This window comes from Macaca fascicularis, chromosome 3 (assembly GCF_037993035.2).
Source record: "Macaca fascicularis isolate 582-1 chromosome 3, T2T-MFA8v1.1".
Lineage (NCBI taxonomy): Eukaryota > Metazoa > Chordata > Mammalia > Primates > Cercopithecidae > Macaca > Macaca fascicularis.
In genome coordinates, this window is record NC_088377.1 from 18,116,873 (window position 1) to 18,141,769 (window position 24,897).

At 38.0% G+C, this 24,897-nt stretch overlaps 1 long non-coding RNA gene and 1 pseudogene across 1 annotated transcript; one reads left to right on the plus strand and one right to left on the minus strand.

Annotated features, from left to right (window-relative positions):
• Window positions 1-7,891: 7,891 nt before the first annotated feature.
• Window positions 7,892-12,459, minus strand: LOC135970021 (uncharacterized). The gene is made up of 3 exons (XR_010585402.2): window positions 12,299-12,459; window positions 11,147-11,262; window positions 7,892-8,030 (listed from the first exon to the last, which is right to left on the minus strand). It is a non-coding gene; the product is annotated as an uncharacterized lncRNA (long non-coding RNA).
• A 6,395-nt stretch (window positions 12,460-18,854) lies between these two features.
• Window positions 18,855-20,767, plus strand: LOC102140742 (THUMP domain-containing protein 1-like; annotated as a pseudogene).
• The last annotated feature ends 4,130 nt before the right edge of the window (window positions 20,768-24,897 follow it).

A 24,897-nucleotide genomic window follows, 5' to 3' on the forward strand; every position in this document is an offset into this window, starting at 1 on the left:
CATTTCAAGAGGTACTTGTGCAAGGAGAATTTTAACCCCTTTTCATTTCCTCCACTTCCTCGGTACTCTTTCCAAAATTTGATCTTCTCATGTATATACCTGTCTCAGATGGTTCTTTTCCCACCTGCCCCTTTCATATGTGTCCTCCTTTTTTAAAAGAAAGGCATAATTTTCACCCATCTTTCTCAGTTTCACCATTGTCAAGGTGGGATGGGAAAAGCAAAACAAACAGACAAAACCCTTGGAGTCTATACAGGTCATTTGAAAATGGGTTGAGAAAGAGATTCCAATAATGGCTAACCCTTTTTTGCAACTCACTGGTTTTCAGTTATTTGCTTTCAATAAAATTAGAGAAAAGCCTACGCAGGCTGTCAGCCATTAAATCATTAAAATTTGTTTCATTGTTGACATATTACTAAAAAAATGGATGGATGCAGTGGCACCGAGTGACAAATAATTGAGTTATTACAAATCCCCATTCTCTGGATAAAGAAAATGTACTTGCACACAGTGGATGGAACTGGATGTTGTTGTGCTAACTGAAATAAGCCAGGTACAGAAAGGCAGACATTGCATGTTCTCACTTATTTGTGGGATCTAAAAATCAAAACAATTGGACTCATGGACCTAGGGAGTAGAAGGATGGTTACCAGAGACTGAGAAGGGTAATGGCGCAGGGCGGGGTGGGGGTAGACGTGGGGATGATTAATGGCTACAAAAAATAGAATGAATAAAACCTAGTATTTGATAGCACAACAAGGTGACTATAGTCAATAATATAATTGTACGAGTTAAAATAACTAGAGGAATATAATTGGATTGTTTGTAACACAAAGGATAAATGCTTGTGGGGATGGATACCCCACTTTACATGACGTGATGATTACACATTGCTTGCCTGTATCAACATCTCATGTACCCCATAAATATCTACACCCATGTACCCATGAAAATTAAAAACAGAACAAAATTACATTCTCATCTATTTGTTTTACATTAAAAGTGATCTCATCTATAGATAGGAAAAATGGGAATATCATTTATGTTGACTGCTATGGCATTCTAATTATGCGTAATATATACCCACAGAAAAATGAACTAAAAAAAAAACCAAAAGAACACTACAAATTGGTCTTGATTATCAGATGAATTTCCAGTAAGATTTTTAATGTTTTATGTTTAATACTTATGTGTAAAAATATTCATGTTTGTGATATTATCTACTGTGTTCTTTTTTTTTTTTTTTTTTTTTTTTTTTGAGACGGAGTCTGGCTCTGTCGCCCGGGCTGGAGTGCAGTGGCCGGATCTCAGCTCACTGCAAGCTCCGCCCCCCGGGTTTACGCCATTCTCCTGCCTCAGCCTCCCGAGTAGCTGGGACTACAGGCGCCCGCCACCTCGCCCGGCTAGTTTTTTGTATTTTTTAGTAGAGACGGGGTTTCACCGTGTTCGCCAGGATGGTCTCGATCTCCTGACCTAGTGATCCGCCCGTCTTGGCCTCCCAAAGTGCTGGGATTACAGGCTTGAGCCACCGCGCCCGGCCTGATATTATCTACTGTGTTCTAATAGTTATTGTAATAATTTAGAAAAAAGTTATTTTTAATGCTTACAGCCTTTTAGTAACAGGAAACTTTTTAAATTTCAATTTATATTCATTGCAGAAAACTACCTTAGGAGATAAATATTTTAAGTAGTGAAATATACTATAATTCTGTGAGGAAAGCAAAATATAAATAAAGATCCGGTGAATGATGTTTAATGTCTCACTGTTGAAGAGCTTGCTTATGTATTATGTTGATAATGGTGGGAATCAAATTGCTGTGGTACTTAGATTCTGTGAGATACATTTAAAAGAATGATATAAAAGTTTTTATTTTTGAAAATGTAAATATTTACAGTATACCCCTGGAATTTATCTTATTTGCACTTACTTAAATTTATGATGATAAATGTTAGTTATCAACTTAAAAATACATGAAAGTGTACATACTTTCTAAATTTTATTTAGAGGTATGTAGGTGATAAAGTTTGAAGATACTCTTCTGGCAAATATGGTAAGTGAAAGTTTAGTGGGTTCCCAGACCAGAGTTAAACACACCAGCAGATCTTTATTGACCATCTTACATAATCTTTTTTTTTTTTTGAGATGGAGTCTCACTCTTATCCCCCAGGCTGGAGTGCAGTGGCGCGATCTCGGCTCACTGCAACCTCTGCCTCTCGGGTTCAAGCGATTCTCTTGCCTCAGCCTCCCAAGTAGCTGGGATTACAGGCCACCATGTCCGGCTAATTTTTGTATTTTTAGTAGAGACGGGGTTTCACCATGTTGGTCAGGCTGGTGTCAAACTCCTGACCTCAGGTGATCCTCCCGCCTCGGCCTCCCAAAGTGCTGGGATTACAGGCGTGAGCCACTGTGCCCGGCCCATCTTACAGAAATTTAAAAATATCTCTCAACTTTAGATTTGGTGTTAGGGAATCTATCATGAATAGCATCTCACACTGTCTTGCAGGTGAGCCAACCAAGTCCTAATGCTGGAAATGTTGAAAAAACTGCCTTACTCCTTGGGTGAGATCTTCCAGAGACTCTGTTGCTAGGAATCTAGTCACTGCTGGAAAAAAAGGAGAAATGAAATAGAAATTCTATGTAATCAAAGTCCAGTTCTTCCCTAGTAATAGAAAGAAGGCTTTTACAAAGTGACAGCTTTTACAAAGTGAAAAGATTACATTTCCTATCACAGAAAGAATGTATTATTAAAAATGGTTTTGTAGTTGTTTGTCACAAGATTATAATTAAGTAGTAACATTTTTGGAAAGCACTTCCCTTCATTTAACATACCCTTATCCCAATACATAATGCATCTCATGCCTTCGTAACATGAGCTTTGTCATGGTCTGCTTGACAGTAGTTTTGAAGACAGTGTCTATGAATTTCACATCTTATTTTGTTTTCTTCTCTTAGCTGGGAAGACTTCTTAGTAAGCAGTTACCTTTGTCTTTTGATCTACTTTAAGATGGAATATTTTAAGTCATTAAATGTGATGTACCCCAGCTTTGAGCTACTTCCACTATATTAGGTTAGGAAGTTTCTATTTGCTTATATTTTTAAGTCCTGAGTGGATGAGTTTTATAAAAAGCTTGTCCTACATCTATTAAGATGGCAAGTGTTTTCCTCTCTTCCTATTATGGTTGATTACATAATTTTGAACCATCCTTGCATTCTGGGATAAACCTGAATTGGTCATGATTAGTAGTATTACTAATAATATACTTGCGGATTTAAAATATTTTATTTTTCAAATTTTGAATCTTCATTTACAAATAAACTATAATTTTTCTTGTTCTGTATATTCATAAGTGAGATTTTCAATTAATTATATTTATAATTTGGTTTTTGTCATTTTTGTTTTCATTTTTTGAAATAAATGTCTACATGTACTTCATGTGGTTATTGTTTTCTCCCTTCCATACTCTATTCCTTGGAAATGAACCACTAAGTCCAACTCACACTCAAGTGCTAGAGAAGTAGACTTCACTTTTTGGACAGAGAGGTGTCAAAGAATGTGTGGACATGCTTAAAATCCCCACAATGCAGGTAATGCATGTACAGATTATATGCTAAATACGGTGTTCTTTCTAACTTAAGAAAGCTATGATGCCAAAATGAATTTGAAATTGATTGTGATGTCTATATAATTTATGATTTTATCCAAAGTCTGATACTCTATCAAAAATAGCTTTGTAGTTATCAATTTACACACAGATATTTCATACTAACAGAGCTACAGAACACTTAAAACAAGCTGGTATTCAAACAAAAAATATACTTCAGCAAAGCAACACATTCTTTTTCTCTTCGCTGCTTGTCATAAATTAGATTTTAAATATAGTTGAGCCTTCTTGAACATGTGTTGTAATTGACTGTAAGTATCCTGTGACAACATCAAACCTTTTCCAACAAGTCCTAAGTTTTGGTTTCATTTTGTCTAAACTCAACTGAAAATCTTTAATGAAAGAAAATGACATTTACCATACATCAGGGGAAGGAGCCAGGGAGATATCAGTACTTAGCAAATTTTGCAAAATCAGCAGTCTCATCTACTTCAAAAATTTGTAATTATTCGAAGATGACTGTGCTCAAAGTGATTTATCACGTGCTACTGCAAAAGGTACATTTGCATATCATGGTGAAGCATGATTTTTCACTAAGATGATTCTAAAATTATTTTCTAACAATTTTATTTCACATATGAAAAGCAATTACTGTTGATGCATTTAATTAGCAGAATTTTACAGTTACTTGATGCCAGTTTTATATCATTGTTGTCAGATATGTCAAAAGAAATCAATCTTTTCATCCAATTCAAGGAAGAAATAAACCATTTGGAAATTTTATTTTGAAAGTGAAACATCTGACAATATTATGCCCCATGTTACAAGTTAAAAGCCCAATATTAAATAGCCATTTCTAATGGTTGTATTAATTATCTATTACTGTGTAACAAATCACCAGATAGAAGCTATTGACCTTGAAGAAGTCACTGACCCCCTGGTACTTTTTGGGAAAAAAGTAATCACCTTCCACTCCAGAAAAATATTATACATTCTGATGACATGAGGAAGATAAAACATATATAAAAGAAGGAATGGGCCTGTGATGTAAGTTAAAATTATAGCTTACATTTTAAGTTCTCACTAAATTATCTTTTTAGCCATGAGTATTAGGCTAGGTGATCTCTAAGTTCTCTTCTAATTACACAATTTCTCTTTATTTTTGGCCAGGCATGGTGGTTCATGCCTGTAATCTCTACTTCGGTAGGCCTAGGTGGGCGGATCACTTAAGGTCAGGAGTGCAAGACCAGCCTGGCCAACATGGGGAAACTCCATTTCTACTAAAAATATAAAGAAAAAAAAAATTAGCCCTGCGTGGTGGCACATGCCTGTAATTCCAGCTACTAGTGTGGCTGAGGCGGGAGAATCATTTGAACTCAGAGGCTGCAGTGAGCCGAGTTCACGCCACTGCAATTCATCCAGCCTGGGTGACAGAGTGAGACGACTCCATCTCAAAAAAAAAACCAAAACAAAAACTTCCTCTATTTTATTCCAGCTCTAAAATTCTGGTATTTCTGTATCAAATATTGCTTTCTAAAATCAAACTATAAAGACTTTGGAAACCATAGCTGTGCCTCAGACATGCCTTCACCTCTCATAGAATCTACGTTTCTTTGCACAGAAGGTTTTGTCATACACGAGTAGACACTGACACACTGATTGATCGCTCAGTATTTTAGTCTCTGGATTTCTCCATATTCACTTAATTATTTCAATAATTGACATTACCCACAACCAACCAAAGGTGATACTTCTGGCAAGTGGAAGCATGAGAGTGCTATTTCTTACCGACATTCATTTACCCCTTTACATATAAACCATTCATTTATCCTCTTCATTTGTTGAGCACTGGAGCGCCATCTATTTTACATGACTTTTTGCAGTTATTATACCTATTCATAATTATTCCTGGCATATGTTGCTTAATGATGGCGATATGTTCTGAGAAATGTGACATTAGACCATTTTGTCACTGTGCAAATATCATAGAGTATATTTACACAAACATTGATGGTATATGTATACATATATATTTAATTTATACATATTTTTCATACGGAAAACCAAATGTCTCAGAACCTTAAATGAATTATCAGTCATTCCCCTACTTATTCTGCAGAGCCAATATCAAGTGTTACATATCAAGTTTCTATTTATGTTCCATTATAACCTTATGGGACCATTGTCTTACATGCGGTCATTGTTGGCTGAAACATCGTTATGCGGCACATGACTGTACTTGTGTTAAATAATTATTTTGGCTATAAGACTTGGCGCAGAGGAATTTCTGGGGAATAATAATCAACTGCAAGAAATTGGTTACCCAAAACAAGCTGGTCATTAATTTTGTTGAAATGTCAAAAGCTCATATCTGAAAAGGGTGGGGAAAATAAGCAAATAGGTAATTTTAATAGGTAGCACACTGTTACTGCTGCTCACATGAAGACGCTAATAAATGTTCACAATCCAACCACAATAGCTTCTTAGCATTCCATCCAATAGAGCAAGGAATCTTTATTAACTTCTGAGAAGCTCTCACATCCAGAAATTATTTGAAGTGTTTCCACCTGATTTAGGGTTTAATTAGGTTTTTTAGTTTAGTTTTTTTGTGTTAGTTTCTTGGGGGGTTTTGGGATTTTGGTTTTTGGGTTTGTTTGGTTTTTGTTTTTGTTTTGGTGTCACATAAGTATTTCAATTTTGCACGACAATGTTATGGACTAGAAAGTGAATCTGCAACAGACTATTCAAGTTATGGTCTTGGTAATTCCAGACAGAAGCTATTGACCTTGAAGAAGTCACTGACCCCCTGGTACTTTTTGAGAAAATAGGAGTAATAACCTTCCACTCCAGAAAAATATTATACATTCTGATGACATGAAGAATGTTTACATATTTGTCTTCCTCAGAATACACCCTGTAAAGGCATAATGTTATATCTAAAAACTGTATTTTTAGTGGCAAATATTATGTACCAATTAAGTCTCTGAGGATAATTAAGTTTGTTATAAATATACTGGTAGAGACAAAGGCCACTAAGATTCTAGTGAAGTCACAGATGCAAATCAAAAACTGTGGGCAGCAAGTTAATGATTAGAGTGCTGGTGTGTACAGCATAAGGCTTGATGGGTAAGTTTAACTTCTACAAGAAACATATTCTAACAAATATAATTTTTCTTAACCAACATAATAAGAAAATATACTTTTTAAAACCAACAAACAAGGATGGCAAGCACACAGGTTGCTTTACACAGCCACATTTAAAGTCAGAACATCCAAAATTAAGTCAGTGGTCTTTGGAACTATTAAATCAAATCTCTTATGATTACAGCAAAGCTCTTTTCCATTTGTAACAAACAAACTTGGAAAAAACTCAATTATATTACAAATAGAAACTAGCTACGGATAGATATAATTTAAATGTTATGACAACTAGTTCTTCATTAAACTGCTGCCACTTGCAGCTGCTAGATTCAGTTATAATTTCGAATTAGGGCTGAATTAAGTATGAGGGTTATAATTTTCTTTCTTTTTTTTTTAGAGGGGGGGTTATAATTTTCTATTGCCAACCTGTATGCCAATAATAATAATTATTATAACAACAACGATAATAGCAGAAGTAGGTAACATTTACAGAGTGCTTACAATGTGCCAAGATTTTATCTAAATATTTTACTTAATCCCCAGAACTACCCTATGAGGTGGGTACTATTGTGATATTCACTCAACAAATGAGAAAATGACAGTTTAAAGACATTAAGGGCCAGGCATGGTGACTCACCCCTGTAATTCCAGCATTTCGGAAGGCTGAGGCAGAGGATCACCTAAGTCCAGGAATCGGAGACCAGCCTAGGCAACATAGTGAGTCCTTGTCTCTACAAAAAAGTTTTAAAATTAGCTGGGCATGGCAGTGGCTTGCCTATAGTTCCAGCTACTCTGGAGGTTGAGGTGTGAGGATGTCTTGAACGCAGGAGTTCAAGCCTGGGGTGAGCGATGATCAAGCCACTGCATTTCAGCCTGGGTAACAGAGTAAGACCGTGTCTCAAAAAAAAAAAAAAAAAAAAAAAAAAAGGTAAGGCCACAGAGCTAGGAAGAGGTAGACTCTTATCCAACTCATACCCTTAAGGGCCAAACCAAGTCAAAGGGCCAGGCATGGTAGCTCACACCTGTAATTCCAGCACATTGAGAAGCTGAGGCAGGAGGATTGCTTGAACTCAGAAGTTCAAGATCAGCCTGGGCAACATAGTGAGACCGCATCTCTACAAAAAATATTAAAAATTAGCCAAACATGGTGATGCGTGCCTGTAGTACCGTTTACTCGGGAGGCTGAGGCAAGCGGATTGCTTGAGCACAGGAGGTTGAGGCTTCAGTGAGCTGTGATTGTGCCACTGCACTCCAGCCTGGGCAACACTGGGCAACACAGCAAGACCCTGTCTCAAACAAAAACAAACACAAAACAAAGGGTACAAAGTTTCAGTCACATAGTATGAGTAAGTTCTGGATATCTATTCAACAGCATGGTGATTATAGTTAGTCATGATGTATTGTAGACTTGAAATTTGCTAAGACAGTAGATAAGTGTTCTCACCACACACACATAAAATAACTATGTGAAGTGATGGATATGCTGGTTTGATTCAATAATTTCACAATGTATACATATACCAAAATATCACATTGTATACCATTTAAAATATTAAATAAGACAAAAACTAAATATATAAATAAAATTTAACCAATAAAGCAAATGAGCTAAAGCACTTGTACCTCTCATCATTCTATAGCCTGATGTTCCTGAAATGCTCTCTCTTCATAACAGAATTTCATGTGATTGTGTTTTTAATGGAGCATTCTGCCTACTTGATACGGGGTCATCACATGTTTCTTTCCACAAAATACTACTTTCTGATCTCTTATCACCGTACTGCCTTCCTTTATCTCTCTTTCCTTTATTGCTTTTATCTATTATTTCTTTCCTTAACCTATCCCCATTTTCCCAACTTTTATCCCATTTTCCTCGTCCATGCAATTAGCTTGTCAGGAACATGCAGCATATCCCAAAACTCCAGAAAGGTGATTCTCAGGGCTCCAGAGGGTGGTAGTCCTCGAGTCAGAAATGAGAGACCAGGAACAGAGGCTGGGAAAACAACTGTTTCCCCTCCTGCTTATTTTGTTTTGAAAATTGCTTCTAGCTCCCATTTATCTTAGTGTAATTATCAAAATAAGAATAGCACCTGTTTCACATAAAATTAATGGGTTATGTGTAAATTTATTTGCATTTGGGGGTAGAATATTCTGGAAAAAAAAAGAAATTGAGATCAAATGGTCATTTATTTTGGCTCTTACCTTTTAGGAGGTAAGTGGTTATGATCTCATTTAAGCTTAATTACTTCCTTAGAGGCCCATCTCCAAATATAGACACATTGAAGGTGTTAGGGCTTCTGGGTATGAATTTTGGAGGGATACATTCAGTTCATAACACACAACTTAATTTTTTTTAAAGAGTGAAATCATTTTTTAAAATGATGGAAAAAGCTAAAATATGCTAAATATAAATCCAAAAAAACTTAGTGTTACGGACTGAATTTGTCCCTGCAAAATTCATATGTTGAAATCCTCGCCCCCAGTGTGATGGTAGTAGGAGGTGGGGTCTTTCGTAGGTAATTTAGCACAACAAGGTGGAATCCTCATGAAGAGAATGTTTGCCTTTACAAAGGGATCCAAGAGCGCTCTCCAGCTCTCTCGTAAGAGCCCTGTAACCTGGAAGAGAGCCCTGTAACCTGGAAGACAGCCCTCACTCCAACCCAACCATGCTGGCACCCTGAACTCAGACTTCCAGCCTCCAGAACTACAAAGAGTAAATTTCTGTTGCTTAGAGGCCACTCAGTCTATGGTTCTTTGTTACAGCAGACAAAACTGACTCAGACACCTGCTATACCTATACTAACGTCACACAAAATAGGTGTTCAGGTAAAAAGTTTTACTAAAGACAAAAAGGAACATTTCCACAATGATAAAAATTCAATTCACCAGGAAGATATAATTATTTTAAATTTGGTCACCTACTAGTATAAGTTTGACCTCTATAATGCAAAAATTGAAACAGCTAAAAAAAAAAAAAAAAGAATTATCCACAATCATAGTGGGAGACTTCAATACACCTCTCTTTGTAACTGACGGAACAAGCAGACAAAATAGATAAGTAAGGGCATAGAAATTTCAAATGTGGAAGTCATCTTTAAAGGGCTAGGACCAAAACAAAGAAAAAGATTTAAATGTCCATATATATTATAGAGGCAGTAGCTATAGTGGCATATATTATCTTTATCTTCAGTTACAATTTCATTTTATAGAAGAAGAAATCAAGGCTCAGAGAGGTAAAATAACCTTATACAGTCCAAGTGGTAGAGCCAGAAAATTCATTGTGTTTTAAAAGTTTAGTAGAACTCACCAGTGAAACCATCTGGGTGGGCTTTTTTTTGAGAGGGGAAGTTCTTGACTATCATTTCAATTTCCCACTTTTAATTGAATAGATTGACATTTTTTCTCTGGGCTTATTTATTTTTGAGATGGAGTCTGACTCTGTTGCCCAGGCTGTAGTGCAGTGGTGTGATCTTGGCTAACTGCAACCTACGCCTACCGGGTTCAGGCAATTCTCCTGCCTCTTTTTTTATTTTTAGTAGAGACAGAGTTTCGCCGTGTTGACCAGGCTGGTCGTGAACTCCTGACCTCAGGTGATCCACTGGCCTTGGCCTCCCAAAGTGCTGGGATTACAGGCGTGAGCCACTATACCTGGCTATATTTACTTTCTTCTATTGAGTTCTTACATTTTTCAATGCCCTTATTTCCCCTAACTAAATAATTTAGTGGGCTTTATGTCACTTCGAAACGAAATCGTAACTGAAAATAAAGTGCTTAGCACAGTGCCTGGGTAGAAAGCATCCAGTAAATACTGTCATTTCTGCTACTTTTACTACTATTACGATTGCTATGTCTACTACTATTATTGATGCATCTTTAGAGTCTCCTGAGTCTCTGACAGCTACTGACATTGGGGCAAAGATAAGTCTATCAATATTGTTGAATTTGACTTATGGAAATAGATACTAGCTCTTGCAGGCATGAGAAATGTTTCTCAGCATGATGAAATCTGGAGAAAAAAGTCTGAATTAATTCCTAAGAAATCAGAAGTAATATTTGGTGGCACTGCTAATGGAGCTGAATGCATTAGAAAACGTCAGTTATAAAAACTGACTGATCTGGGTGTGAGATGAGTCCAGTTACAGTACTGCCCAGTTACAGTAAGTTAGAAAGAGGAACAGGATGGGAAGAGTTCATTCTTGTCCATGACCTACTGGCAGGAATAACGAATGACATTGCTAACTAGGTGCCTACTCCAAGCCCCCACATCTTTGCTTCTGTTTAGTACAGAGCAAATTTCAATTGGAAGTTTGGCTTTGCATATAGTCACTGCTCAAAAAAATGTTTATCAATTTGTCAATTTTGGTCTGTCAATTTAGCAATTTCAATAGCTTTGTCAACTTACCAATTAGGTCATTCACGATTTGTCAGTCTTCTTCAGATAGCCAACATTTTCCAAATTAACTTCTTTACTAATATCAGATCCTCAGAAAGTGAAATTCACACCAGGGGTTTGTGTTCCTTATTATAAACAAATAAAAGAAAATTTGCATTATAATCACTCTACAAAAACATCATGACCAAACTACCTTTCCAGAAGCTTGACTTGAAAATTTAGTATTTATTGAGAACAAGAGAGATGAACACCTGAACAGGCTGGAAAACATATGAAGATAAATGCCTGAGTTCACATCAAAATGTTTGGCAAGAAAAAGAATGTTAGTGTGAAATATACGAAATTTTGGTTATAAATTTTTCCCACCAAAGTTTCACTTCAAAAAACAAACAGTGCAGACTAGTCATTGTTTCAGAATGGAAAAAGAGTGTACCTTAGGAACTAGTTCAGGAGGATATTTTAGTTCTCTTGCTTTGTTTTTTCAATCAATCATGTGACTATTTTGTGTATTTCCTTTCCTCGGGGAAATATTCTAACTCTGATCCAATGTTTCTTAAAAACTCTTTCATCTTGTGCAAAATATCTTTGGTTTGTGAATTTACAAAATGTTCTTAACCTCAGAAAAAATAAATAAGTTAGAGAAAATTAAAATAAGTCCAAATCATTAAGTACATTTTTTGAAATCCCTCAAGTGTAGGAAAAATGTAGGTGGAACAGAACAACAGTCAGGCTTGGGCCAGAACCTAGGAAATCTCTGAAGATGTCAAAAATGATTTCATATGAAGAGTTGTGTTCTTTTTTACTTTAGGACTTCTTCAAAAGCAGAGGAAGGGTTGGAGAAAAACATGAAAAAGAAAAGCCTATCTGAATTCAAGGTTTGGCATGAATACTTTCCCAAGCCCAACCAGCTTACCATCAATGATAATTCAATTTCAATCAAATCAAAGAGAAGGTGCCATGCTAGGTGCTGAGCTTGTATAGAAATATTAACAAGACTGTATGCTCACCCACACAAGCTGTTTAAGATGATGAAGCTGGGTGAAAGATGAAAGATAATAACTATAATATTTTATGAGATTATAATATAATAACATTATGGAGAGGATTTTCAAGCCAACTTCTCCCAGAAGTCTAAGTGAGAAGAAGAGCTCTACTTCTTACCTGTTCAAATCCTTCCTGTCCCTCAAGGACAGCTTTAATCCCACATCTGGTTTAGACTCTCCAAAACTTTCCAGCCCATTGTTGTTTATATCACAGATGTGAGGCCATTATAAACACCTCTTGATTTGGGTTATAAAAACAGGTAAGGAGTGTATTTTACTCTGAGGGAGAAGACAGCATAGTATTCAGAGGCAACAGAACACAGTGGCCAAGAGAACAGATTTCAGGTCCAGCTGACTTTGCTACAAATCCTAGGATCACCACTGGGGAACACTGGAAAAGTTAATCTTTCTAAGCCTCGGTTTCCCCATCTTCAAAATGGAAACATTAATAGTTCCTACCTCGTGGAATTGTGAGAATCAAATGAGGCAGCAACTGTACTTAAAATACTAGGGGACAAACTGGGCACGGTGGCTCACATCTGTAATCCCAGCACTTTGGGAGGCTGAAGTAGGCAGATCACTTGAGGTCAGGAGTTCAAGACCAGCCTAGCTAATATGGTGAAACCCCATCTCTACTAAAAATAACAAAAATTATCTGGGCGTGGTGGTGCACACTTGTAATCCCAGTTACTTAGGTGGCTGAGGCAGGAGAATCACTTGAACCCAGGAGGCAGAGTCTGCAGTGAGCTGTGATCGTGCCATTGCACTCCAGCCTGGGCAACAGAGCAAGGCTCCGTCTAAAAAAATAAAAAATAAAAAACACTAGGGGGCACAGTCAAGCACTGTGGCACATGCCTGTAATCCCACTTACTTGGAAGGCCAAGGTGGGAAGATCAGCTTAGCCCAGGAGTTTGAGTCCAGCCTGAGCAGCACAGCAAGACCCCATCTCTAAAGAAAAAAATGAGGGAGGGGGGAATAAATATTAGACATATAAATGTTTGTTGGTTATGACTAATGTTCATCCATGCATTCCACAAATGTTCCTTAGGTGCCTTTTCTCTGCAAGATGCTGTTCTGGGCACGAGATCCCAACAGTGGATAAAACAGACAAAGTTCCAGACCTCACGGAGTCTCCATTCATATGTCAACTGGAAAACAAGCTCTATGGGGAAAGAAAGCACACAAAATATCATTTTGTATTTCCTATGGTGCTTTACACAAAATAGACAACAAGAGTCTGTGAAGGAATTCTAAGTGGAAGAAGGAAGACGTGCTTGGAAAATCTTGCACTCCTGAGCAAAGACAAAAATTATGTGAACAAACCATCTGTATTCTATGAAGGTCTTCTAGAATCTAGTCCTTTAGTATTTCATAAAATTCAACTCCTTGGTAATTTAAAATAGAATGGATTACACAAAGTTTCCACTGCACCATGCCATGCTTTGCTCACATGGCAGAGGAGTGCATGGCATGAAAAACATTTCTGGATTGTGACGCTCAGCCAGATGAGCTCAGGTTACTTGTGTTTCATGGCCTTTCAGTCTGGAGCTTGACTACCAGTTGGAAGCCTTGGATTGACTCCTTGATCTTAGAGCTACAGGAGGTTAGCCATGTGGCCAGAGTGACTGCAGGAGGCCAGGGAGGCTCAGGGATGCCTAGCTAAGGAGTTTCACTTCTTTAAGACTTGTGTTACTATTAAAACACATTCCTCTAGGACAGTTAGTAATTTGGGCTATTAACAGTTATTCAGTCTTCACAGAAATAAGGACCAGATATATTCTCTTTTTTTAAAAAAAGAACTTTGGCCAGGCATGGTGGTTCACACCTGTAATCCCAGCACTTTGGGAGGCCAAGGCGGGCAGATCACTTGAGGTCAGGAGTTCGAGACCAGCCTGACCAACATAGTGAAATCCCGTCTCTAGTTAAAAAACAAACAAGAAAAATTAGCCAGGCATTGTGACACATGCCTATAGTCCCAGCTACCTAGGAGGCTGAGATAGGAGAATAGCTTGAACCCAGGAGATAGAGGTTGCAGTGAGCTGAGATAGTGCCACTGCACTCCAGCCTGGGTGACAGAGTGAGACTCTGTCTCAAAAAAAAAAAAAAAGAAATTCAGCCTAATAATAAAAATAGTTTTGTTCATTGTAGGCAAACTGGAAGCTATAACTTTAGCTACATCCACAGTCTTAAGAGCAAGTTTTTGGAATTGTAGAATAACTTAGAGGTAGCTTGAAAAAACACTGGCCTCGGAAGTCAAGAGACCTGAGTTCTAGTTTTGACTAAGTAAGCTGACTGAACTTAAACAACGGAAATAATTCTCAAGCCCCAGTTCCCACATCTGTAAAATGAGAGTTCTTAGGTGCCCCACCATCATTTTTTTTAGTACTTATGAAATAATTATCCATCATATACCCACCTCTTTCATACAATATTTAGAACAATGACCTTGTATGATAGTGTCTTAGTGTGTTTTGTGCTAGTACAACAAAATACTTGAAACTGGGTAATTTATAAAGAAGAGAATTTTATGTTCTCACAGTTCTAGGGATTGGGAAGTCCAAGATCAAGGCACCAACATTTGGTGTCTGACAAGGGCTTTTTTGCTGTGTCCTTATATGGGGAACGTCAGACGGTCAAGAGAGACTAACTTCCTCCATCAAGTCCTAGTTTGATAGCATTAATCTATTTATAAGGGCAGAGCCCTCACGACCTAAACACCTCCCAAAGAGACTCACCTTTCAGCACTGCTGCACTGGGGATTAAGTTTTTAATACATGAATTTTGGGGAACACATTCAGACCATAGCAGATAGTTACATTTGGCATTGAGGAGATTAAAGCTCAAAGAAGCTCACTTATTTACCCAAGGCCATAGGCTATGGGGCAAAGGTGCGATTTAAGGTTATCTGCCAACTAAATAACATCCTCTTCCTCCCAAAGCGCAGCTGGCTTTAATTTGCTAGTATATGAAATACCTCTGAGTTTGAAAAGAAAGAATGACTCTGACAAAAAAAAAATCTCATTGCCTACTTGACCCTTTTGCTTAAGATTCACTCCACTCTGTTACTTACCTAGTGTGTAGGGCAATTTCTTTATGTTTACATTTCTGCCGTGAATAGTTTACAAAGTTAAGTCTTACCTGGAGAAGGTATCTGAGTTTCATGGAATGGATATTCAGAAGATTTGCTCTCAAATAACAGGGATCTTTATCTTCTTTCCACTTGTGTTTCAATGACTGTGAAGAAGTGTAATCAGAAAGTAAGATGGCATGCAGATCTAACTTACCCATAACAAACTCTCAAGGACTGTCAGGCATATCATTCATTATACCCTAGCAAAAAGATGTTGTCCACCCATTCCCCTTACTGAAGGGCAGCCTTCTTAATAAACATCTTTAATTGGATTAGGAGTAAAGACCTGTCTGTCCCATCACCAGCCAATCCATAAACTAGTGATTGGGCTAAAACGTGACCTGGCCAATAAGTCTGTGCTCAAACAGGCCAGAATGCCTGTTTCAAGAACCTGAATTGTGAAATACAGAAAACACAAGCCCTTTGGTGGACAGAGGAGCACAGAGCAGACAACAGATGCATAGTGTCTTCACATTAACACTGGGCGCTCGGAGTGAAATTAATGGACTTCTACTTCTGAGGATCCCAAACTTGTGTTGGGTTCCAAATCACTTCCCCCAGAAATTGTTCTATTACAAATCCTGTTCTTGGATTTCTAAGAGATAATCTTTCTCAAATATAAATATAAATATATATATATATGTGTGTGTGTGTACCTAAACATATATATCATACTGATACATTAAAATTCTTTTAATTGTTGGAATTGGTGACTATTCTTTAAAAGCAAAAGAGCTGAATAAACCTCTGTACAACTATTTTGTTAAACTATATACTGTAATTCTACTCTGTCAAATAACACTGAAATTAGTAGGGATTTGGCACCTGGTCTGCCAGTTCCAAGGCCTGCTTTATAATTGCTGCATTATACCACCTGAAATTATTTTTGCTACTCCAACTGGCTCAATTATACTCATTTAGATCAGAAGAATTCAGTAGGACTTTCCATTAAGAGATATCTAGTACCTGACTTACCTCTCATCTTAAAGACTACCATTTTCTAAGACCAATTCCATATTCTCTGGGGGGGTGAATTTTAAGCATTTGGTTTTAATCCATCTGTAACTTCTATACCACGAAGAAGCTGAAATATTTTAAGTATGATGAAACTATATGTAAAGATATGTGGTATTGATTATTTATAAAAGCAATGACTGCTCTTCTAGTAGGGCAAACAAACTTCTTCTCTTTAGAGGCTTCTTTGCTCACCTAATGAAGACTGGCCAGTAAAGTTGAGCCAGAGCGCGTCTAACCTCTGACCTATTGAAGGCACTCAGCCTTGTTGTTTTTGCTTCCATCAACAGTAATGAGTTCTGCATGCCGTAGAAAAGAACAAAGCACTTGGTTATTTCCCAGATTTTCACTCTCAATGTTCCTACCCCATCTAGCTCATCTGATGCTTGGAGGAATCCTTCTTCACACATTTAAATTTAATGTTAGCATTTCCTTCATTGACTCATTAATTGCCCTCTGGTGCAGGTTAACCAATGACCCTAAAAGAGGTCTCCAGTTGCTCTGCAAGGCTGATGAGCAATTCTCACCCTGCACTTCAGCCAACAAAAATGTTGTGCCATTTTACAAGCAGCAGAAATCCCAGAAGGCCACACAGTTCCATGGCCTGATACACGCAGAAGAATAATAAAAAATTTTATGGCTCTGGGGAAACCAATCAATCCGAGGAGTGCCCCAAGGCAGGTAAAGCTGGTGTGTCCTCACTCAGCCTCCTGCCTTGACAACTTTACCCGAGAACACTTAGACTTGCAGGGCATGGTCTGTAAAACATAAAAACAGCCCTGGATTTGAGATAAACATATGCACCAGGTTCTGCCTATATGCATTCATAGCTAACTGTATCTTATCTTAGAAATCAGGGCAATTGTTTATTTGAAGCATGAAACCTAAGTTAATGAATGGGATATTTTTGTATTCTTGCAAAGCCAAGAAATATACATTCTACTGCCCACTGGGAAAAAAACAGGATATTTGCCAATGGAAGTCCAGTTAGGATATTAGCCTCTGATAGCAGCTGACTTCCATCTTATCCAAGCGCTCTTTCAAAAGTTTTCTCTACTTTCTGATAACTTTTCTCTTTTTCCTTTTTCTTTTCTTTTCTTTTTTTTTTTTTTTTTTTTTTTTTTGAGACAGGGTCTCACTCTGTCTCCCAGGCTGAAGTGCAGTGGTGTGACCATGGCTCACTCAATCAATCCTCCCACCTCACCTCCCGAGTAGCTGGGACTACAGGCACGCACCACCACACCCGGCTAATTTTTTTGTGTTTTTTTGTAGAGACGGAGTTTTGCCATGTTACCCAGGCTGGTCTCAAATTCCTGGGCTCAAGCGATCCACCTGGCCCTGATAACCTTTCTATATATATACATATATAAAAATGATAAATGTACATGGATTTTTCAGGAAGTGGGGAAACTTTTCAGAGGTTACTATTTCACTAAAACCCCATAAGTGGTCAATACTTACATCAATTAGTAGACGCAGCCCCTAGATGAGTGTGGCAGCCTCTACAAAATAAAGTAAAAAACTGGTGATGGGTTGGGGGAGGGATGATCCAAGTAATTTAAAGAGAAATCCTTCCACTAATAATCATTTATGACACTTATTTACTTATTGAAATTATAAAGTTTGTACAAACTTTCTGTTTTTCTTTTCCTTTTCCTTTTTTCTTTCTTTTTTTTTTTTTTTTTCTTGGAGACAAAGTCTTGCTCTATCTCCCAGGCTGGAGTGCAGTGGCTCAATGTCAGCTCACTGCAACCTTCTGTCTCCTGGGCTCAAGTAATACTCCTACCTCAGCCTCCCAAGTAGCTGGGATTGCAGGCATGCACTACCACACCCAGCTCATTTTTGCACTTTTAGTAGAGACAGGGTTTTGCCATGTTGGCCAGGCTGGTCTCGAACTGCTCGCCTCTAGCCTCACCCACCTCAACCTCCCAAAGTACTGGGATTACAGGTGCAAACCACTATGCCCAGAACACATTTTCTTAATATATATTTTTTCATGCTGAGTGTCAAACCATGAGCCTCACGTCCTAGGTGATATTTAGCATTCCCAAAATGGTATAGAGTGCCCAGAAGGCAAATGTTTTGTCTTTTACCAAACACACATCACTTTGCTTTTGCATATATATATATACACACACACACATGCCTAATATACACATATATGTTTTTTTTTCCACACTGAACTCTAAGTGATCGCCATGCAAAGCATAATTGCTTTCGGATCTTGTTTAGTTTCCTAAGAAGGAAGTTTCCTTCTAGGAAGCTGCACTGGCTAGATGCCTTCACGAAACACTAACAGGATTTCAAAAGAAATTTGTTTCTTCGGAAAGAGAAAGAGGTGTCCATGAAACCTTTGTGAGAAAACAAAAACACTTAAGTGATTAAAAACTACTCATGGTCTGCAGGTAAAAAGGCATATGTATCCCAAATGTTGAAGCCATCGTACTTCTATTCACACCCCTAAACCGTGTAGAAGTTCGCCGGGAGGTGAGGACTCCAACAGCTGTGGAAAAACGTTTCTCTTTCCTCTCAGCTTGCACACATCATGGCGGTTGCCGCCCAGCAGCCTCCTCAGCCTGGCGGCGGGAAGCGCAGAGGCAAGGCTCAATATGTGCTGGCCAAGTGGGCTCGGCGCTGCGACTCTGGCGGACCCAGTCAGCTATAGCCCAGGTTATGGGGCATCCTCATCACCTGCAACATGAACCAGCCCAAGTGTGTAGAGGAGGCCTACACCCTACTCAACGAATATGGCGACAACACGTATAGGCTGGAAAAGTTTACAGACAAGGATCAGAAGCCCCCTGGAAGTGAGGGAGAAGATGATGATGTGGAGGCTGCCTTGAAGAAAGAAGTTGGTGACATGAAGGCATCTACAGAGATAAGCCTAAGAAGATTCCAGTTAGTGGAAAGTGGAGCAAATAACATTGTCTTCATCAGGACACTCGGGATAGAACCTGATAAATTGGTGCATCATATTCTCCAGGATGTGTACAAAACCAAGACGACTCAAGTTATTCTACGAATGTTACCCATCTCAGGCACATGCAAGGCTTTTTTAGAGGATATGAAAAAATATGCAGAAACATTTTTGGAACCCTAGTTTAACGCTCCAAGCAAAGAGACGTTTCAGATTGTGTACAAATCTCGAAATAGCAGTCATGAGAGGTGAACCCAGCCAGACTTCCTGGGGCCAGTGGGGACTTGGAGAACTAGTCGGTCTTACAAGGGGATTGTAAAATGCACCAATCAGCGCTCTGTAGCTAGCAAGAGGTTTGTAAAATGAACCAATCAACACTCTGTAAAAATGCACCAATCAATGCTCTGTAGCTAGCAAGAGGTGTGTAAAATGGACCAGTCAGCAGGATTCTAAAAGTAACCAATCATTGTGAGGATTGAGAAAAGGGCATTCTGATAGGACAGAAACAGGACATGGGAGGGGACAAATAAGGGAATAAAAGTTGGCGACCCCAGCCAGCAGTGGCAACCCACTTGGTCCCCTCACATGCTGTGGAAGCTTTGTTCTTTCACTCTTCACAATAAAAGCTTGCTGCTGCTCACTCTTTGGGTCCATGCCACCTTTAAGGGCTGTAACACTCACCGGGAAGGCCCGTGGCTTCATTCTTGAAGTCAGTGAGATCACGAACCCACCAGAAGGAACCAACTCCGGACACAGTCACATGAATAGAGAAGTTATCAAAGAATTGGGAGGAATAGTGTGTACCCTCAATTCAGAAAATAAACTGGATCTCACCAATCCACAGTACATGGTGGTAGTAGAAATCATCAAAGCTGTCTGTTGCCTGAGTGTCGTGAAAGATTACATGTTTAGAAAATACAATTTCCGGTTGGGCGCAGTGGCTCATGCCTGTAATCCCAACACTTTGGGAGGCCAAGGACGTGGGCAGATCACGAGGACAAGAGATCAAGACCATGCTGGCCAACACGGTGAAACCCCATCTCCACTAAAACTTAAAAAATGAGCTGGGCATGGTGGTGTGGGCCTGTAGTCTTAGCTACTTGGGAGGAGGCTGAGGCAGGAGAATTGCTTGAACCCGGGGGGCTTAGGTTGCAGTGAGCTGAGGTGGGAGATGGTGCCATTGCACTCCAGCCTGGCAACAGAGCATTCAAAAAAAAAAAAAAAAAAAAAAAGAAAGAAAGAAAAAGAAATTCAGTCTCCAGGAGATGATAAAGAGCTCTAAGGATCCATCACAGCTTAACTCAGAGCAGGGAAATGGGAAAGAAGGTAAACTGGAAGCTGCTGACAAATCAGATCGAAACAACACAGCAGAAGGGAAAAATAACCAGCAGGTACCAGAGAATACTGAGGTGCTGGGGCAGACGAAACTGTCTAATCCGCAGGTGGTAAATGAGGGAGGAGCCAAACCTGAACTTGCAAGTCAAGCCACAGAAGGGTCCAAATCAAATGAAAATGATCTCTCATAGGAGGCCATTTGGTGCTGGAGGTGGGTTTCTCAACTGGGGCTCTATGAGATGTTGCTGGGGTTCCACCTTGAATTGCGACTAAAAACAGTTTTTTATTTGTGTGCTGCATTATGCTGTTCTCACAGTAGTGAACAATGATTGCACAGCCCTGTTAATCGTTTTGTTAGGGATCTTTCAGCCCTTATGGAATTATGTAGAGGCAGACCCATGTGCCACACTATTGCAAAGAGGGGAAGATGGGAGGGGAGGGGGATGCTGGCCTCTCCCAGGCTCCTCTTATGCAGTGCCAGCTGACTTACTGTAGTGAACTGACCGTAAAGTAGAAAATCAGAGGGGAGTTTTCATTGGAAGGAAGGAGTTTTTACATGCCACAGCTCAGCTGTCCCCCTGCCAGTTTGTTGTAAACATTGCAAGAATGTGGAACATGTAGGTTAGAAGTGAATGGTTTGGTGAAGTTTTTGTACTGTTGTGATTTTCTTGTTTGGCTATGTCTGTTTTTATATTTTATTAACATTTGTGTGTAACAAAGCTGACAGTTCAGTGCTGCAATTTGGGAAGGCAAGATGTGAGAAAGAAGAGAGCCATTTTAGGCACAGAGCTACAGACATTTCTGAAAAGGTTGGTGATGAAGAATTTTGGTCTTCTGAGTATACTTCAGTATTCTAGTGCAACAAGGGAGACAAAGAAATTCTGTCTTTATAATGAAAGCTAGTCCTCAAGGGTTTTATATGAACTCAGTCCAAGCTGTCCTATCCCATTGTGTATAGTCTGTGGCATGCAACTTACAAAACTAGAAATTGTAACTATAAGTCACAGCCACTTGACAAGAAAGAATATTCATTATTTTCAAATTGCTTTTGGACTATCAAAACAGTAAGGCTTTTGTTCAAAAATCACATTTAGTCAAAAGGTTTAGGAAGCGAATTATCTAGTAGCAGAACTTATCTCAGGAAAGGAAAATATGCATAGTTGATGAGAATCTAATAACATTACAATGCTGGGGCAGGATGCAGTACAAGATTGAAAAGACTTTATTCTCAATAAGTCTTGAGAATAAAAGACTTTATTCTCAATAAGTCTGATATCTCAAATGATGCTAAAAAGGTTTTGCATCATTAACTGAAAAGCAGCAGCTTCTCTATCCAGGATGATGAGTCAACAGGTTTCACAAATATTTGTCATGCTGTAGCATTTGTAAGATTTGTAAATGATGAAATTCAAAGAAAACTTCTTCTATTTCTAGGCTACCAAAACAAAGGCCAATATATAATGTTGTGACATCCTATTTGGTAACTAGAGGTCTGTTATCTACCCTCCTGGTGCCCCATCAGTGGTTGTCTCCGTAAGTAATTTTGCATCATTAAAAAAAAAAAGAAAGAAATCCTGATGTTGACATTATAGCACACTGCTTTCTTCAGAGAGATGCTGATATCAAAAAACTTGAAGATACAGTGACGTTCTGAATAATGCTACAAAACTGGTTACCTGTATCAAAGACCCATTTATGCAAAAATGTTAAAAAAATTAAAACACTCAAAACAAAAACCTGGACAAACAGCACATAAACCTCCTGCACCATACAGACATCCAGTGACTTATCAGAGGAAGAGTTCTCTACAGGACATTTGAGTTGAAAGGTGAATTGCCAAGTACTTACAAGAAAACAGCCAGCTTTTGCTGAGTGCTTTGGAAATGAAAAATGGCTACAGAAACTAGCCTATTTAGCAGATGATTTTCATCACATGAACAAATGAACAAGTCTCTGAAAGGTTCTGGGAAAAATTTTTTTCTTAAAGTGACAAGAGTCTTAGATCTAAAAGGAAACTGATTTGCTACCTTGCCGGGGGATTCTTGAAATGTTTCTGCAGCCACTTGGACTTGAAAATGAAGAGTACAACTCTCAAATCTTTCTAGAACCCACCTGGAGGAACCACAAAACCCAATTAAGTAGTATTTTCTCTCCTTTTCCCAGCACTAGTATATGACTGTATGGGGAACCCTTTCTGCAAACCTGCTCAGCTTGAAATTTTGTCTCCGAAAGAAGAGAATGAACTCAGCTCTTGTCTGACAGCCCTATATTTCTGTGAAATAAGAGTATTCTTCAACTTAGTGCTCACACTCACACACCATAAGGGTTCCCTGCAGGGGTTTCCTGAATTTGAAAGTTTTTTCATGGCCTATTTTTTGGGTAAAATAATTGAAAAAGGCAGACACCAACAAAGTCTGCAAAGTAAACTGTCCAGAATAAGAATATTAAGGAGCTGTAAAATTAGCTTGTGGAAATGGGCTTATCCTTAAGTTTTAAAAAGTTAGGAAGTAGTAAAAATGTTAGGCTTCCTGCACAAGTGGCTATGTTTATTTAATGGCTAGTGAACATGGGAATATATTTTTATCCTCGTAGCTAGCAGTTCTGTTTGGTAAACCAGACTAGAATGATTTGAGAGGGGCAAAGAGAATAGGCAGGACCTTCCTTCTATAGCTTTACATATTTAGAATGTTAATTCTTAATGGTGTTGAAGTTACCTTGAAAAGATTGATAAGAGATTTATTAATATTATTTAGGGGAATAGGGAGGATAGAATTTTGGTGCCTTCTTCAGCAGACATACTCCATGACATTCTTTTATTTTGATAGTGCATGACAAAAGGACATGGAAAAAAATTGACCATATGCCTACAGAATATGCAACTCTGTGGAACTAAGTTGTTTTTACTTTGTGAAAGTTGCCACTCTACAGAAAGATTTTGATTTTATAGTTTGTTTTTAGTTGCCTTTTATATTTATTTGTATTTGGTAAGGCTCGGTTGTTATACAAGCTGTTCCTTCCCAGCTACAAAATCCTCTGTTTGGTTGTAACCTGAACTCATTAAAAGACTTGTTTTCAGGTTTATCAACTGTTTATTTTCACTGACATTTGAGCATGTTATTTTATAAATGATGAGATTCCAGGGTAGGAGGTGAGTGCTTTTTAATTCCCCTTTAGTTTTTTCTTCTAAAAATTACGTCAGCTTAAAACAAACAAACAAAAAAAACCCCTGCAGTCTTGCGGTTGAGAAAACTTGTTTACAAGCTTTATAGAGAAAAGAATGTTAAACTTTGTATTTTAAAACATGTTTCTCTAAGGTTAAACATGGTTTTCAAATGCTATTTTTACTTGTACTTTGCTTTTGGTACAGCCAAATATCAACCTTGTTTTTCATAGTTCCTGATATTTTCAGAAAAATCAAAATAAATTTGTTCCCTAAAAAAAAAAAAAAAAAAAATTAGTTTGCCAATGGTCTAGGAAGCTGTAACCTCATCATTCTATTGGTAGCATAGTCTATTCCTAACCAGACACACATGTGTTAATGAAGCCACAAGGTTTAGGTCTTTCCTAATGGCTTCAATTGGGTGATTTTTATCCAAGCAATCTGCCTCCTCTTTTTAATTCTGTCTTCCCTGTAAGTATTCCTACACTAAAAGGAAAAAATACGTTTTTCATTTTACCAAAAAAAAAAATTACCTAAATTAAGGTTTTTATAGTAACAATGTCTTCATAGTTATGGACTACCTTTCCTTCTTTTAAAAAAAAAAAAAAAAAAAGGCAACAAAATATCCACAAAGGTCACTTTCACCCAGCACAGAAAACCCTACCTCCCACCATCCAAAAATGCCACCTTTGAGCTGCCAACAGGATTTCTCACTATTCCTTAGGCATTCCTCCAGATAGTTTTTTCAAAGTCTGACTTAACTCAGCACAATTTAACCTGAGATTTGTAGAGGTCAGACTCTAGCAAAATATGACTACAAAAAATGGAGATACTAGTTTTAAACTGCATAAATATATATATAAATAAATCCATCAGCTCTCTCAACTGCAGCAGTCTAATCATTAATCAATAATCTATCAATTGACATAAGTAACCTACATGATATTAATTACATCATTACATAGAATTCATCTGTGTAGAGCAACTCTGTCCAATAGAAATAAAATATGACTTATATGTGCAATGTAAGTCTTCTTGTAGCAGCATTCATTAAGTTAAAACAAGTTAAAATTAAATTTAATAATATATTTTATTTAACCCAATATATCCAAACTAATATCGTTTCAACATGTGATCAATATTTTAAAATTATTGCCAGGC